This window comes from Equus quagga, chromosome 14, assembly GCF_021613505.1.
Source record: "Equus quagga isolate Etosha38 chromosome 14, UCLA_HA_Equagga_1.0, whole genome shotgun sequence".
NCBI lineage: Eukaryota > Metazoa > Chordata > Mammalia > Perissodactyla > Equidae > Equus > Equus quagga.
In genome coordinates this window covers 3355476-3370952 of record NC_060280.1, presented here as the reverse complement: position 1 = coordinate 3370952, position 15477 = coordinate 3355476, and positions in this window count along the sequence as shown.

Below are 15477 nucleotides of genomic sequence, written 5' to 3'. Positions count from 1 at the left end.
TATAAGACTAGAACTGCTGCACTTTGCTTTATTTATATGTGTACTCCAACTTTAGATCCCTAAATGCTCTTTTTAATCTTCAAAGATGCTTCTTATTCCCCAAAGATCATTCCTCAAACATCTATTATCCCCACTGCTTACTCACTCTGTTTTGGCTGTCAGGCCAAGGGATGCTGATGAAAGAAAATGCACAAGAGTCTGACAATTATAGATTCACTCTATGGAGTTTCATCACGACCATCTCTGTCATCACATCAACCTTTTATTCACCTCTCAAATGTCACAAAGCTATTCTCTCGCTTATTATTGTTTTCTCCTTATAACGTCCAACCATCTTCCATTTTTCTCTCCCTCATTCTTAGTGAAAATATTGCTTCTTACTTATACTGCAAACTGAATTTTGCTGAAAACTCTCTCACATTCCTTCATCTTCAGCTTGATATCCTTTCATGTTTCTGTTCAGGCTCTTTGGAGAGGAGTCCGTAGGTCTGTGAGCTCCTTGAGGGAAGTCATCATGATTTATTCACCCTTGTATCTTTGATGCCCAACTAATTTTCTTTAATGTAAAGACTACTTCCAAACATACTCAGTGTATCCATTATTAAAAAACCCCGCCCTTCACCCTACTACTACTTCTAGCTACTTTTTAATCTTTCCATTTATCATCAAAATCTTGATGCCGGAGACTGCTCCATTGTCTCTACTTCCTATCTACTCCCTCTTTTTAACTATGAGAAATAGGATTCCCCATTCTTCTGACCCGTGAACTCTTGAAAATACTATCAAAGGATTACAAGTGACCTTTATGCCTCTACAGCCAGTAACTGTACCTTTGCTCTTAGGTTCTTTCGGTGCGCTTAGGTATTTGATATTTGAGAACACCTTTTCCTGAATTTTTCTTCCCCCTGAGTCTTTGTTCTTACAACATATTCATTGTTTCATTTTTTATCTCTATGCAGATAATTCCCAAATGACATCTTCAGCTGTCATCCACTGCATGCATTCTTCTTGTGTTTATTCTCCACCAGCAATTGTATAGATCAAATTGAATTGTGGATAACATGTAAATTCAGTGCGTACCAAATGAATTCAGAATTTTGCTCCCTAGACTGTCCTTCCTTTCCAGAAAAAATCACATGCGGTTGCCTCTCTTATATGCTAAGTCTCTGATCTCAAATCATAGAATTGTCTTTCACGCTTCTCTCTGTCATCCACGGCATCCATATGTCACTATGTCTTTTGATTCTTCTTTTGAAAAATCTCTGGGATTCTTTTTTTCCTTTCTCATTGTTGACTAAAGTGAAGAGCCCCGGCTTTCAACACCCCACCCTAGATGCTGTCACACTGATTTTTCTTGTCTATTCCACTGTTTTTCTATCATTGGATCATCACCATATCGCTAATATTAGATGAAACTTTAAACCTGTCACTCCCATAGTTGACTTGTCTACAGCGTCAAAGTCATACTTTCTGGTTTAGGTTAATATTTTGATAAGCTTTACCTAGTTAATATTTTCTCTTTAAACACTAACTTCTAACCTCTGCCCCCGATAACGTTGTGTTCTCACATTTTCTATCTGAATTTTTCAATTGTACGCCAAACTGTTTTCCTGATTTCTAGATTTTGCTTTATTCATCTTTCTCCATGTAATCCTTCATTTCCTGTACTACAGTATGTATCTCATTAAATTTCAATTTCCTGTTTACTCATCAGTCTCACTGGACTTGTAGTGCATAAGCACTTTGTTATTATGTTTCCTGCTGTATACTCATTGCTTAGTGCTGTGTCTGTCATTTAGGAAGTGCTCAGTATGTATTGAAAAGTAAATATCTGAGCTCTGAATCACCTACAGGATTGAGTCAACTGAGTGCCACATACTATGCCCTTCATTCATCCTGGATGTTTAATTAATATACAGACTTTCCTTCTTTTTTTTTTTTTTTCTTCATGAGGAAGCTCGGCCATGAGCTAACATCCATTGCCAATATTCCTCTTTTTTGCTTGAGGAAGATTGTCCCTGAGCTAACATCTGTGGCAATCTTCCTGTATTTTGTATGTGAGATGCCATCACAGCATGGCTTGCTGAGTAGTGTGTAGGTCTGCACCCAAGATCCGAATCTGCAAACCCTGGGCCATTGAAGTGGAGCTTGCAAACTTAACCACTACACCACCAGGCTGCCCTCCAGTCTTTCCTTCTAATCACAGTTAATGATATCTGTTATTGGTACTACTTCATAGGGTAGATTTATATTAAACACACTCACATTTATATTTGCTTTTTGTTTCTTTTCTAAATTTTATATTATCAAGTCTGCATAACCAAATTTCCAAAAATAACTTTAGTAATGTCTAAATGTTAAGCATTTACGTTCAATGGTTTTATATGAAATAGATGTATTATAGTGACTATAAAAGGGACAACAATATTTCTCACCCATTTACTTCTGCATCCTTGCCCTTATTAAAGGAGTAACAAAGGTATCTCCTAATCATTCCTGTCTACATTCTGTATGGTCTTCTGCTGGTTGACTAGGATACTACTCCATATTAATGTTGTTAACTGTGATTTTATGCTTGGAAACAAATGAGGCTTTTGTTCAATATATTCAGATTAAACAAGGAGGTTTATTCTATTTATAATTATTATCATTATTATTATTAGCATTATTATTATTATTAGTCAGACTCTGAAAACTTTCAAAGCAAGTTATTAGGTTTAGATCTATTATTGGGATAAATAACTTCTGTCCCTTAAATACATTTTATACAATTTACAACAGTTAATTAAAGATGAGAAGAACAACGCAGCACTTCTGTGTTGAAATCGTAGCCCAGAGAACTCTTGCTCAGATAGAACACATTCGTGAATATAGTCCTGAGAAAAGCAGAGGAAACTACGAATATCTTTGATTTAATATTGTGCAGTTTTAAAAGTACATTTCTTGTTTGCTCTGTGTAATCCCAAATTACTAAAGACAATCAACTAACATCTTAAAAACTAGGACAAGATGACTGCGTTCTTTAACACTCAGAATCTTGGATATTAAGCTAAATTATAAAAATTACATAGTTCTTGATAAAGCAAGAAGCAGCAGATTCTTTGAGAATCTTTAAGCATAAAGATTACACTTAAAACTTTTTAAAAAAAATTACTTAACTTTGGTTTTGAGGGTGCTTGACAAGTTTTCTTTTCACAAATTCTCTAAATATAAATACTTTCCTGGGGGCAAGCCCTGTGGCCAAGAGGTTAAGTTTGTGCACTTGGCTTCAGTGGCCCAGAGTTCAGATCCTGGGTGTGGACCTACATACCACTCATCAAGCCATGCTGTGGTGGCATCCCACGTAGAAGAACTAGAGTGACTTGCAACTAGCATATACAACTGTGCACCCGGGCTTTGGGGAGAAAAAAAAAAAGAGGACAAAAAAGTATGCTTTAAAAAAAAAATAAATTTTCATGGTTGGGAGTGTGGGAAAATGTGACTTATGCATCAACCATAGGTTAAAATAATAGAAGAAATAATACCTCATAGCATTCTGAATGGGAACTGGTACCGAGAGTCTCTTTCTGCTGGAGGCCTTCTCCTCTGTCACCTGCCACCCACTTCTGACATATGAGTCACTGACTATTCCATCTTCATTTAAAATCTTTATTAAATTAGTTTGAATCCTAAGCCTTCTGTATTAAGAGAAACTATATTGGATTTTATACCCTTAAAATGAAGAATTATAGTGAAGGTTGCAGAATCCTTGGTGTGTTTGTGTATGTATATAAATATATGTGTGTGTATACATATGAATACAACTAAGCTGACACCCACTTCCATTTTTCCCTTAGTCTGTGATAGTATGCTCTAGTAGTTTGACTTCTCAAATTATTCCTTCAAATAACAACGCTAATAACGATTAACATTTATTGAATTGCAAAATGCTATGCTAAGTGCTTTGTCACCCACTTTCACTAATAAAGTCTCGTCCTTTCAGTGGTAAGCTTAGTGTAGTAGCCTGTATGTACCTTGTTCATTACTAGGTAATGCCTATTATATAATGGGCACTCAGTGAACATTAGTTGAGTAAAGGAATGACTCTCACTATATCCTTACAAGATGTTCGGCAAATGAGAAAAAATGAGACAGAGAGATTGAGAACTCCCAAAGTTCACCCTATTCCAAAGCACATGGGTTTAATTACGTTATAATTACATGGAAAGATTCACCAAAGGCAAACTTTTTTGGACAGGATTTTCAATTTAATTTATTAATTCCTTTGTGGAAAAAAAGATCCTACTTCTAATACATAATTCTTCTTCTCTTATGAAACAGTAACCTACTGAAAGGTTTTCCTTAAGTAAAATCATTTGCAGTGCTTCACAAGTGTTCCAAATTAACTGTGTGTTAATAAATGGTTTTAAAGGCTATTTCTTGGTAATTTTAAAAATATATTTATGTTGCTTTAAGTTATTTTCATTGTTATGATATGGAGGTCCATATGACTAGATATCTTTAATAAGCGTAAGTTTATTTATGTATATATAATTTAATTTAATTCTAGAATTATGTATTTAATTTTGGAATTATCTCTTGGATAAAGCCATCTTGAAACTGTCTACTCTTGTCTTTGCTGTGAATGACTAGAAGGTAAATGCCAATAAACTCATTTTGTTTGCCCCTCTAAAAACATGAAAAACAAAGTGCTTAAGAACTTCGATGTGTTTGTTTTCTGGAGTTGTCTGGAAAATCATCAGTTCTGCAATCTATAGTCAACACTATGGGTTTCCTACATGTCTTCGTAAAGTTGTCGTTTCTAGGTGTGATCACTCTGAATGTATTCAGTCATGTGTCCCTAATATCACTTGTTGAATTCTAATTTAACTCTAGCCTACATCAACATAACTGAGAAGTAAAATGTTCTCCAAAATATAGGATGCATTTAAAAACAAAATATTTTATATGGCATATGCTTATTATTATTTCATTTACACTGGAGTGTTCAGGGGTGTATTTCAGTTGAACAAATCAAAGAATAGTTACCAGGTGTCTCATATGTGTGTGCCAGGCGATGCGTTGGGAATGGGAATAGTAGGATGAACAAGACCTTATCTTTAGTCTAATTTATAGTCTACTATGGGAAATACAGAAAATTTAACTCAATAATATAATATAATATTATAAATTGCATAGTAGAGGAAGTTTGAGGTACTCTCAAAATACTTAAGAAGGGCATATGACCCATGTTTGTGTGATCAGGGAATGCTTCCAGGAGGAAGTGCCATTTAAGCTGAGAAATAGAGGATAAATAAGAACTGATCATTTCTAATGACATCCTGGGATGAACAGTCTGAAGTTTGGGAACCTAACCTACATCGAGTGCTTAGAAAACTGATACTTTTGCTGACATCTTAAAGATGAGTTTTCATTAAAAGGGGACGAAGATACTTTGGGAGCTTCAAACCAAAGAAACTGCATGTGCAAAAGCTGTAGCAAAAGAGAGCTTGCAGCTCTGGAGAAACTGGGAAAGAAGCAAAAAGCGAACTGCAAGAAAGCTGCCTGAAGGCATACCAGAATGAGTGAGAGAGAGACAGAAGAGATGAGGAGGAGTGAGGGGCCAGGCCAGACCCTGTGTCTGGCTTTAAGCTGGGAAGGGATGACAGTCACGTTTGCATTTTTCAAAGAGTAGGCAGATACCCTTCCAAGGGGTATGCCCCATAGGCATCAGAGAGGCATGTTTGAACACTGATGTGAGAACTGTGCTGGTGTGTAGATTTGGAAGTTAGCAGCATGTGAGTCACAATTGAAAGAACAAGCATTCACAAGATCACTCTGGAAGAGTGTGGAGAGCAGTAAGATGAGAAGGACAGATGCGATCACTGAGAAGCACTGACAGGGACATTATCTGTTGTGAGTTAGGTAGAAGTCTAATTCCCATTCCAAAAATGGGAGCTCACAATGAGCTCACAACTAGGACTGGTGGTTCTCCAGAAAATGGCTCAATTTTCTAAATTATTTAAGAAACGTCTATTTTGGGGCCAACCTGGTGGCGTAGTGATTAAGTTTGCATGCTCTGCTTTGGGGGCCCAGGTTCATGGGTTCAGATCCCAGGCATGGACATACACACTGCCCATCAAGCCACCCTATGGTGGTATCCTACATACAAAAATAAGGGAAGATTGGCACACGTATTATCTCAGGGACAGTCTTTCTCAAGCAAAAAAGAAGGAGATTGGTAACAGATGTTAGCTCAGGGCAAATCTTCTTCACCTAAAAAAAAAATTCTATTTTATTATTATAAAAGTAACAAATTACCATTTTGGAAAATGCAGAAAATTAAAAAAAAATGATTACCTAGACTCCTACCACTCAGAGTTAAGGGATATTAAAGTATTAAAATGCTGGCAAGCTTACTACCAGTGCTTGAACTGCTTCATACTTCCTGTATTTAGGGACTCTGGACTTGGCCTATGTTAGCCAGTGGAATAGTGGAAATATGCTACAAACAGAGGCGAGAAAGTGCTTGTGCTTTGGGGCCTCCTTGCTTCCTACTTTTTGGCTCCCAGAGACCACAGGAGGAGGAAGCAGCCCAGGCTAGCCTGCTGGGGGATGGAGCAGAGATGAGACTTCCTAGACCATCCGAACTTCCAACTGTGAGTGGGGCCATCCAAAATCATCGACTCTAGTCAAAGTTGTCCAGACCAGAAGAATATTCTAGCCAACCCACAATCTTGAGAAAAAATAAATGTGTGTTGCTTTAAGCCTCTAAGTTTTGGGTGATTTGTTATCGAGCAAAAGTCAACTGATAGGGTGGCTGTTAAGTGAATTAGCAAGTAAGGGATATTTTCCCTGTACTTAGAAAGCTTGCATTTGGTCTCATCCCTACTGTGTCCTGGCTGTATGGCTTGGGTCATTAACTTCACCTATTTGAACTTCAGTTTATTTATCTGTAGGATATATCCCCAAATGAAGTGTAGTAATGAACAGGAAATTACTTTATAAGCTCTGAAACATTAGCTGTTATTATTTTGCTTTTATAACTGTTTTTTTCTAAACCAAGTTCTCTATTAAGCAATTTAATATGGTAGATTCTTACCCACTTTATACTGTTGTGATATTCAACACAATGCAGTAAGGCCATTCCCATAATTCCTACGGCAAAATATGACCTGGAATTCAGTTGGCTCAAATATCATTATTTCTATTATTATTAATAAACTCATATTAATTGAGGGATTTGGACCTGTTTTGTATTGTGTTTTGTCCACTTTTGCTCTTGGAAAGTTTTCAACAACCCTATGAAATAGACAGTATTACTATCACCACATTTTGTGTGAGGAATCGGCCAGGACCTAGCCTCTGACTTGGGTTTTCCTGAGTTCAGAACCTGGGTTCTTAGCCCTTATGTTGTGTTACAGAAATAGAGTCCCAGATTTCACAGAGCAAGTCCCCTGCGGAAGCGCTTGTATAATTCGAAGATTACTTGGTCATCAACCTGGTAACATGCCACTTTATTCACTGCTGCTCTTCACGGAGCAATTCCAGATTCTCAGCTCTCGCCAACAGGGCGAGCCTGGGATAATTCAGGATGCTTAATCCATTGTCCATGACTTAGAACCTGGGACAGACATCAGAACACTCCCAACTCACCCCCGATTAACCAATGCAACTTTTCGGAAAATAGCTCTCTTCCTGCATGAATTTATCACTTCTTTTCCATCTTATGTTAAGTGGTTTACACCAGTGTTAAAATTTAAACCTTAAAAGTTCCTGTTGCTCATGAGGCTCACTATCTTTCTTTTTACATAAAATTCTCCTTTGAAACCAACCTGTGTCCTGACTTGCTTTACAGCAGGTACTGTGACTCATTGATAGTAGGTCAAAAATGTAAACGTGACGTTGGCTAAAGGGTTATCTTAGCTAGTGTCAAAAACACTAAACTTTATAGATGTTCCTCCTTTCCAACATAAATAGTTTTGATCTTGACAATTTGAGTTCAAGCCAAAATAAGACAGCACAGCTCCTGATAATCCAAAGCCAGAAGAAAACAAAATTATGTTAGCCTCCAGAGGCTTGTTCCTATTGCCCTTTTCTCTTTTTCCATCACTGCCCCCTCCAGTCACCCTGGGACAAAATTACTGTGGGCATCCAAGAGTTTAAATCATTTGAAATGACTTTTTCTTATGGTTCAGGTGTCGTGTTCCATCTGTCATAGATATTAGATTATACCTCATTTCTTGATTGATAAATTACAGACAGGTTAGTGCTGGCAGTAAAAGTTACTTTTCCTCTTCAAAACAATGCATCATTGCTGGCTCTTCCTGTGACAGATGTTACCTGATGTAACATCAGCAGGAATGCCACGATTGGGCACCACTTGAAGATCTGATAATTAAGTGATATTTGGGTGCATTTCCGGCTTACATTTAAAAATAAACTGTAGCTAAAAGAAATTCTGACTTTGTTGCCTGAGTATGCATCTTTTCACAGACTAAAAACAAGCAAAACTTGCCATAATATCTTTCGAAAAACCATGAACCTTGCATGCTATCATCCACAAGTTATCAAATTTTATTTTTCTTGGACGTCTCTAAGCAACTTTTATTTTCTGGTCATTTTACTCTTTTGTTTGTTTCATGTCTTATTACTCCCAATGATACTCTGTTTCTTGCCATTTATGCCTTTGTCCCACATGATTTTGTATTGAATTTATCTGTTCTCCTAGCTTTCTTACTTTCCAGAGTTTGAATTCCTCAAAGGTGAGAATTTTAATTGGCTTTCTGCCACCAGTGCCTCATTTAGGGGCTTGCTAAATTAGGGACCCACTAACTTTGAAAATGTAGTGAGTTTTCAAACGTATCTGTTGAGTAAGTCATCACTTTATAATATCTTAGTCTCCCTTTCCTTTCAGTTTCTCTATCATTTTTCCTCTCTCTCTTCTCCTCTCACTCTTTAGTTTTGAAATCTGCCTGGTATTTCAGACTTCTAGAGTGTCTGAGGCCAGTCTTCGGCCCTCACGAAGAAGCTGACTGTCTCTCTCCTCAAGGTTCTTTGCAGACTCATTACTGTTTGCTAAGATCCTTGCACAACAGCCTGATTGTTCCACTTGTTTCTTCTCCAACCAGTACTTCTGAATCTTTAAATAGCTCTATTCCCTTATTTGTCCACCAGGTCCCCAAACACAAGCCAGATGAGATGGATGAACCAAAGCTGAAGTGAAGCAATCTGATGGCCATCCTAGCAGAGAATGTTCCTTGTTTCCCATCACTTTGCTGGAGCACAGTTTACAGTCCAAAGGTAGTTTCTCTCTTAGGGGATTAACTTTTGGCCTTGGGCCCAGGGAACAATCAACAGTGCAAATGTGCCTCAGCTGTTAGTAACTCTTTGCCTTATATGTCTGCAGTCTTTCTATTTGTTCTATATGGCCAGCTGCTGGCCTGCCACTTGGCTGGCTCACACCAATGTATCTGTTAACCAATTTGCTCCCCCCTCATCTGGTTCTGGAAATTGATCCATGCATACCTAATTCATTACCTCAAACAAGCCTCTAGTCAAGAGGCTTGAGAACCACAGGTGGCTGTTCAACTGGGGGAAACAGAAGGCCCTGTGGAAATGATCTCTTTAGAATAACAAAACCTATTTTTATGGCACTTACATCTGATTTCTTGCATATATCAAGTGTTAATTCATGTTTTATTACCATCAGATTTCTCATGCCTTTCAAATGAATTTAATATAGTGAAATATAATTTTTCATTTCTTTCTACTTAGAATAAACAGCGTTATCTAATCCATTTTCTGGTCCCTAGTATTTATCTGAGCCCTCTTATGCCAATCTTCAAACAAATCCTAATAAAGAAAACATGATCACATTCTCGGATAAAGTGGACTTAATACTTAGGTATTGCTGAAAAAGTATTATATCTACTCCACTTGGACATAAATGGAAGAGGAGGCGTTTATTATGATTATAAAATATTTGTGTAACCCATACTAGGTAAGGAATAATTGTGTGCATTTTTGGCATTGGACTAAACATTTTATCATCTAATTTTCAAAATAACCTATGAGAAAAAGAGATGTACAATTCCCATGTTATAGATAAGAAAAACGGGACTTTGTGAAGTTAAGCCACTTGCTGGGGGTCACACGGTTATTAAGTCACAGAACTGAGGAGAGGACCGATTTATTCAGCACTAAAGTCTGTATTTTTTAATCCTATGCTGTTGTGTCTCTGGAGACTAAGAAAACTGGCTGGTACACTGGGTCTTGTGGAAGGAGTTCCAGATTTGCAGCTGAGAATCGCATTTCATCTTAATTCAGAGTTAGTTGACTAATTTCACCTAGAACGAGTCACTTGGCCTCCCTGGAATTCTGCTGTAACACATCATTTGAAACATTTTATGAAGTGAAATCAGGATGCAATTCAGTTTTATTTTTTTTTGAGAAGAACTCTAGTTATAAGAAATTCTGATTGGCTTGATTGACTACATTTGTATGGTTTTATTGACTAGAAATGGACTCAGAGTTGCTGTTAGTGTGGCCTATGGAATTATTTGCAGTCTGACTGTAGCTGTGTATTTCATTCTCATCTCTACCTTTTGATCCCCTCCTTTTCCAAGGAAACATTCTACTGAAGACACTGAGGTGGTCACTATCTACCTCAAGTGCCCTGTTATCTTTTATACCTCTGAGTTTTTGCACATACTGTTCCTTAATGTATGCAAATCACCTAAGCAGAGAAATAGTACTGTGACAAAATAAGAGCTAACATAGTGTTATTATTGTTGATATTATTATTTTCCTCCTGGAAAACTGCTCTTCAACTTTTAAGAGCCAGTTAAAATGTTCCCTTATCTGTGATTCTATGGAGTAGTAAGAAATTCCCTTGCATATGATGGAAAGCCCAATTCAAACTGACTTAATGCAATAAACAAAAACCAAAAAGCACATAAATAAAGAGAGTGACTTTACTGACTCACGTAACTGAGATATTCAGGAGAACATCAACTACATCAGGATGTGGGGTTCAGATAGTCTCTCTTTGTCTCTTAGTTCTACTCTCCTCGTTTGCTTTATCCCGTTAGTCTCCTGAGATGGCAATAGGAATGGCTGCAATCCTAGACCAGCCAAGTTCACAACCAGCACAAAAGTAGAGAGAGTATTTCTGGTAGTTCTTACACAGCTTCTTGGATTTACTCTGATCAAAGACATTTATCACATGTCCCTTCTTAAAGTGATCACTATGGCCTGTGGGAAGAAAGAATGCACATTGGCCAGGCTTAGATAAAGAGGAGACTGATCTCTGGTTCTACCCTTGAACGGATCGTTCTAACTAAGCAGCACACTTCTTAACACCCTCACCTACCCAGTCTGTGAGTTTCTTCAGTACCAGAGCTGTGTCTCCCGTTCTTATACATCCCTGGCGATTATGGTGATGACGGCACTAGTGGATTCTCAGTAAACGTTGCATGAATGAAGAGATGGATGAGTGGGTTTATGGACATGTGAAGGTCAAGTACCTGATTGAAAGACGTTTACAGTGTAGTGAAGTAGTGAATTTATTACCTGTTTGTTTACTTATTCAATTAATATTTATAAATACCCCTAATGTGTCAGACAACATACCAGCTATTAGGAAAACAGTAGTGAATAAGAGAGAGATCACCTCTGTTCTAATGGAGCTTACAGCCTGCTGGAGAAAGCCAGCATGTACTTGTAAATGAATACCTTTATAATAGAGACTGAAAGGACCTTTGGGAATTTGGGTGCAAATTGACCCAACCTAGTTTAGGGATCAAGGGAAACTTCTTTACACTGAACCCTGTAGGGATGAGTACATTAAGGGAAGGCAGACTTGAGAACCAGCATGGCACATTCAAAGAACTGAAAGAAATTATAAGTGGTCAATCAGGCTAAAGGTGATTTAGGCTGAAGAGGGCCTTGAAAATAGTTCTTATGATTGTGTGGCTGATCCTATGAGAAATGGAAAGACTTTGAATACATGATCATATCTGAATTTTGTGGTAATGGCTATATCAAAGGTAGATATGTGCAAAGTTGTATGCTGCCTGAAGAGTCACTGAGAAGAGTTTGCAAAAGAATTATGTGTTTCTTGCATTTGAAGAATGAATAGAAGTTTTCCATCACAAAGTGAGTAGCAATAAGGCATTGATGCAGTAGTGCGTTCATGCAAAGGGGCCTTAAAATATTCTAGGTATGGTGGACTTTGGGTGTGTGTTTGCAAAATACGGTGCTGAGTGGTGTGTTGCAAGTGCTCGAGATGAGCCTGGAAGCTAGGTAGCTGCCAGTTTGTGAACATCTTTGTTTGCCCTCTTAAGAAATCTGAATTTTATCCTGTAGTCAGTAGAGAATCTTAAATAATGATGACCATTCTCTTTAGATTCTCTCAATTGTATCCTATAGTCAATTCTGGGAATTGCAAAGATGAGGAGCAATAAATATGGGCCTAAACTATTTTCTTAATATAATTGTAAAGACCAACAAGATCATTTACATAAAAAATAACTCAGATTAAGATATTGCAGTACTTCTTGAAATTTCTAATAACATAGATCACAAAATTGCTGACCTTCAAAAGACCACATTTGATGTCACCTAGTAGTCCTAAAATAACTCCTTGCTTCATAGATTTATTACGCAGTGCATTTGCTTTTGCTCACACCTTAGAAGATCACTGTTGTTTTGTAGGCAGCTGCCCTTTCCCTTTACAAGGGAATAGCATTTTATCACCCACCAAATATCACTGTTGAGAAAATAAGTATTATCACTCTGTCAATGGCCTATTTTAACTACCTTCCTTGGGTAGTGATCAGAAATGGGTGAAATAAAAAGAACTGAAAGTATTTCAAACAAATCTGTTGATAGTACAGAGGAAGCAAGAGAAATCAGAGTCTCGACTGTTCATTGGTTTATCATTATGTAGTAGAATAATCTGCTCTTGAAAAGTTTTATAATACTGAGGAGTGGATTGCAAATATCACTTGCCAAATCATCTAGGAACATGGAAAGTATATTGGTATGATTTTAATTTTCCTTTAATATGTAGAATTTATGAAGTATCTTTACAAATCCCATTTCTTAGAGATAGATCTGTTAAAAATAGCTCGCTCGGTAATAAAAGTTTGCCTTTAGGCATCAGCTTCTTTCTGCCTGAAGTCCTAGGTTCTTGCCCCTGCTTGTTTCTTTGGGTTGTCATTCAGTCATCACTCTTTATCTGTCCTTCCTCAGTCTCATTTGTATCAATCATAAAATGTTACCCTTGTGCACCATTTCCCCAGGTTCCTAATTCCTGGATAGGGAATTTGTTTAATAAATGAAAAAATGCTAATGCAATAATTTTAAGTAGAAATTTTTCTTTATTATGTTTTGGTTTTAGAAAGATAGTTCTGATGGAACGGACTGGATGCATTAAACAATATGACTAGTAGATTGGCGTTGTAATAGTCCAGGTGAGAGATGATGAAAGTATTAGCCAGGAGACAGACAGTGAGAATGTTACAGATTAGAGACACACACACACACAGAGCACATGGAATCTGTAGAGCTGATTTCTATAGGAAAGGAGGAAGAAGAAAGAAACAAGAGTGGCGAAGATGGGTAAGAATGTAGATGATGGGAGGACATTAACTTGAAAACACATGTAGAAAGAGAAGTGCACTTACGGTAAGGAAATATAATGAATACAGTTATAGGCCTCTGAGTATTAAGGTGCCTTGAGGGATATCTAAGTGGGGATACACAATAGGCAAGTGAAAATATGTGTCTGTAACTCTAAAGAGGTGTGAGCTATAGAAGTAGATTTGATAGTTATCAATATATGGATAGAAAATTCGTGAGTCCAAGAGAGTGGATATCATGCAGCAAGAGTTCATGGAACTTGAAACAAGGACGGCTAAGAGCAGATGCAAGAGTTTAAGGATAAGACTAGAAGCCAACAAAGGATGGACCTGCAAAGTAGGAACAGACCAGGAGCACGTTGTAACAAAAGGCAAGGTAAGAAGAAATGGGTCGCTAAGGTCAAATCTTGTAAAAGTGACAGATAAGGACAGAAATCTGTTCATTGGAATTGTTCATCAGGTGTTCCTCTTTGGATTCCCCTGAACCAAATATTGAGATAAGAGGTAGATTATTGGGAGGTGATCCCAGGAAGCCAGATGGAAGGTACAGAGAGCAAATAACAGACAAAGAGAAGTCAATAAATGTTACTGCTGTGGTCTACCGGAGCCCAGTGCTGGTGGGTCCCCACTGAGGAAGCAAGTGACAAGAACTTCAAAATGGTCTCTACAAAGGACGAGCAGCTGAGTGGTACCACTGCCAGTGGCTGAAGGCTCCCCCAGAGGGTATTAACTCCTAGGAACTCGTGGGTAGGAACCGAGTAGTAGCCACAGCTTCAGAGAAAGCCCTGAGGCAGAAAGCTAAGATACTTGGTATCCACTTAAAGCAGAATGTTATCAGTGTGAACAGAAGCTGTACATCCAGCTGCAGCATAAGTTAAATGTGGGCCAAGGGCAGGTGACATGCACACATGAGGAGTGTCTACTATGGAGTTTGAGGGTAAATTCAGAGAGCACGTTTAGGGACAGGGAATAAAATTAAGACTTCATTGGAAGACAGTTCAGATGTTGGGTGGATGATGGCATAACTGACTGAATTGAAAGTGGGCACGGAGGGACTTGGTAGATCCAAAGCATGCATGTCATAACCGATTACCACTGGAGGAAGGAAGTAGAGATGTTAATGTGGCCTCGTTCGTACCCACAGTTATTTGGATCATAATTGTTTCCAGAATGTAGGCAGTGGAGGGAAAAAAATGAATTAGTTGCAGTTTGAAGGTAAGGCTTGGTTGAAAGGAGTTTTTATGAACATGCTTGTAGGCATTCATTGATTTATTCAAAAATGTTTTTGAACCCTTGTTATTGGTCAATTCTAGGCTAAGCTTTAAAAATGCTGTGGTGAAAACTACAGGCATGATTTTTCCCTCATGGAGTTTGATATCTAGTCTGGGAGACAGACAAGTTACCAAAATTACATTCATCATAACTTATTTAAAATGTGATCACCCCTACAAAGAAAAATTGCAGTGGGCTGTGAGGGAGGTAGCCAGAGAGTATCAGCCAGGGAGCAGAGAGTGAAAGACCAAATGATAACAGGCAGACAGCTGTCTGTCTGGGCGGTGCCTGCTCTTCCTTTTCTACTTTGGACCCATTGCTTTTCGGTCTCTTGCACTTTGCTTTATTTCCTTTTTAATTTGCTTGAATGTATCTCCAGATAAAAATAAAATGAGTGAATTGTAGATAAACAATTTTATGTTGCCCACTAACTTGACTGAAAATATGACTATATGTGTTTCCAAATCAAAACCATTTTCTCTCAGAACTTTATGACATTTGAATTCAGTATTGCTAACAAGAATTTCAGCGCTAACCTGGTTCTCACCCCATTATATGAGGTCTTCACCTGCCCCTTTCC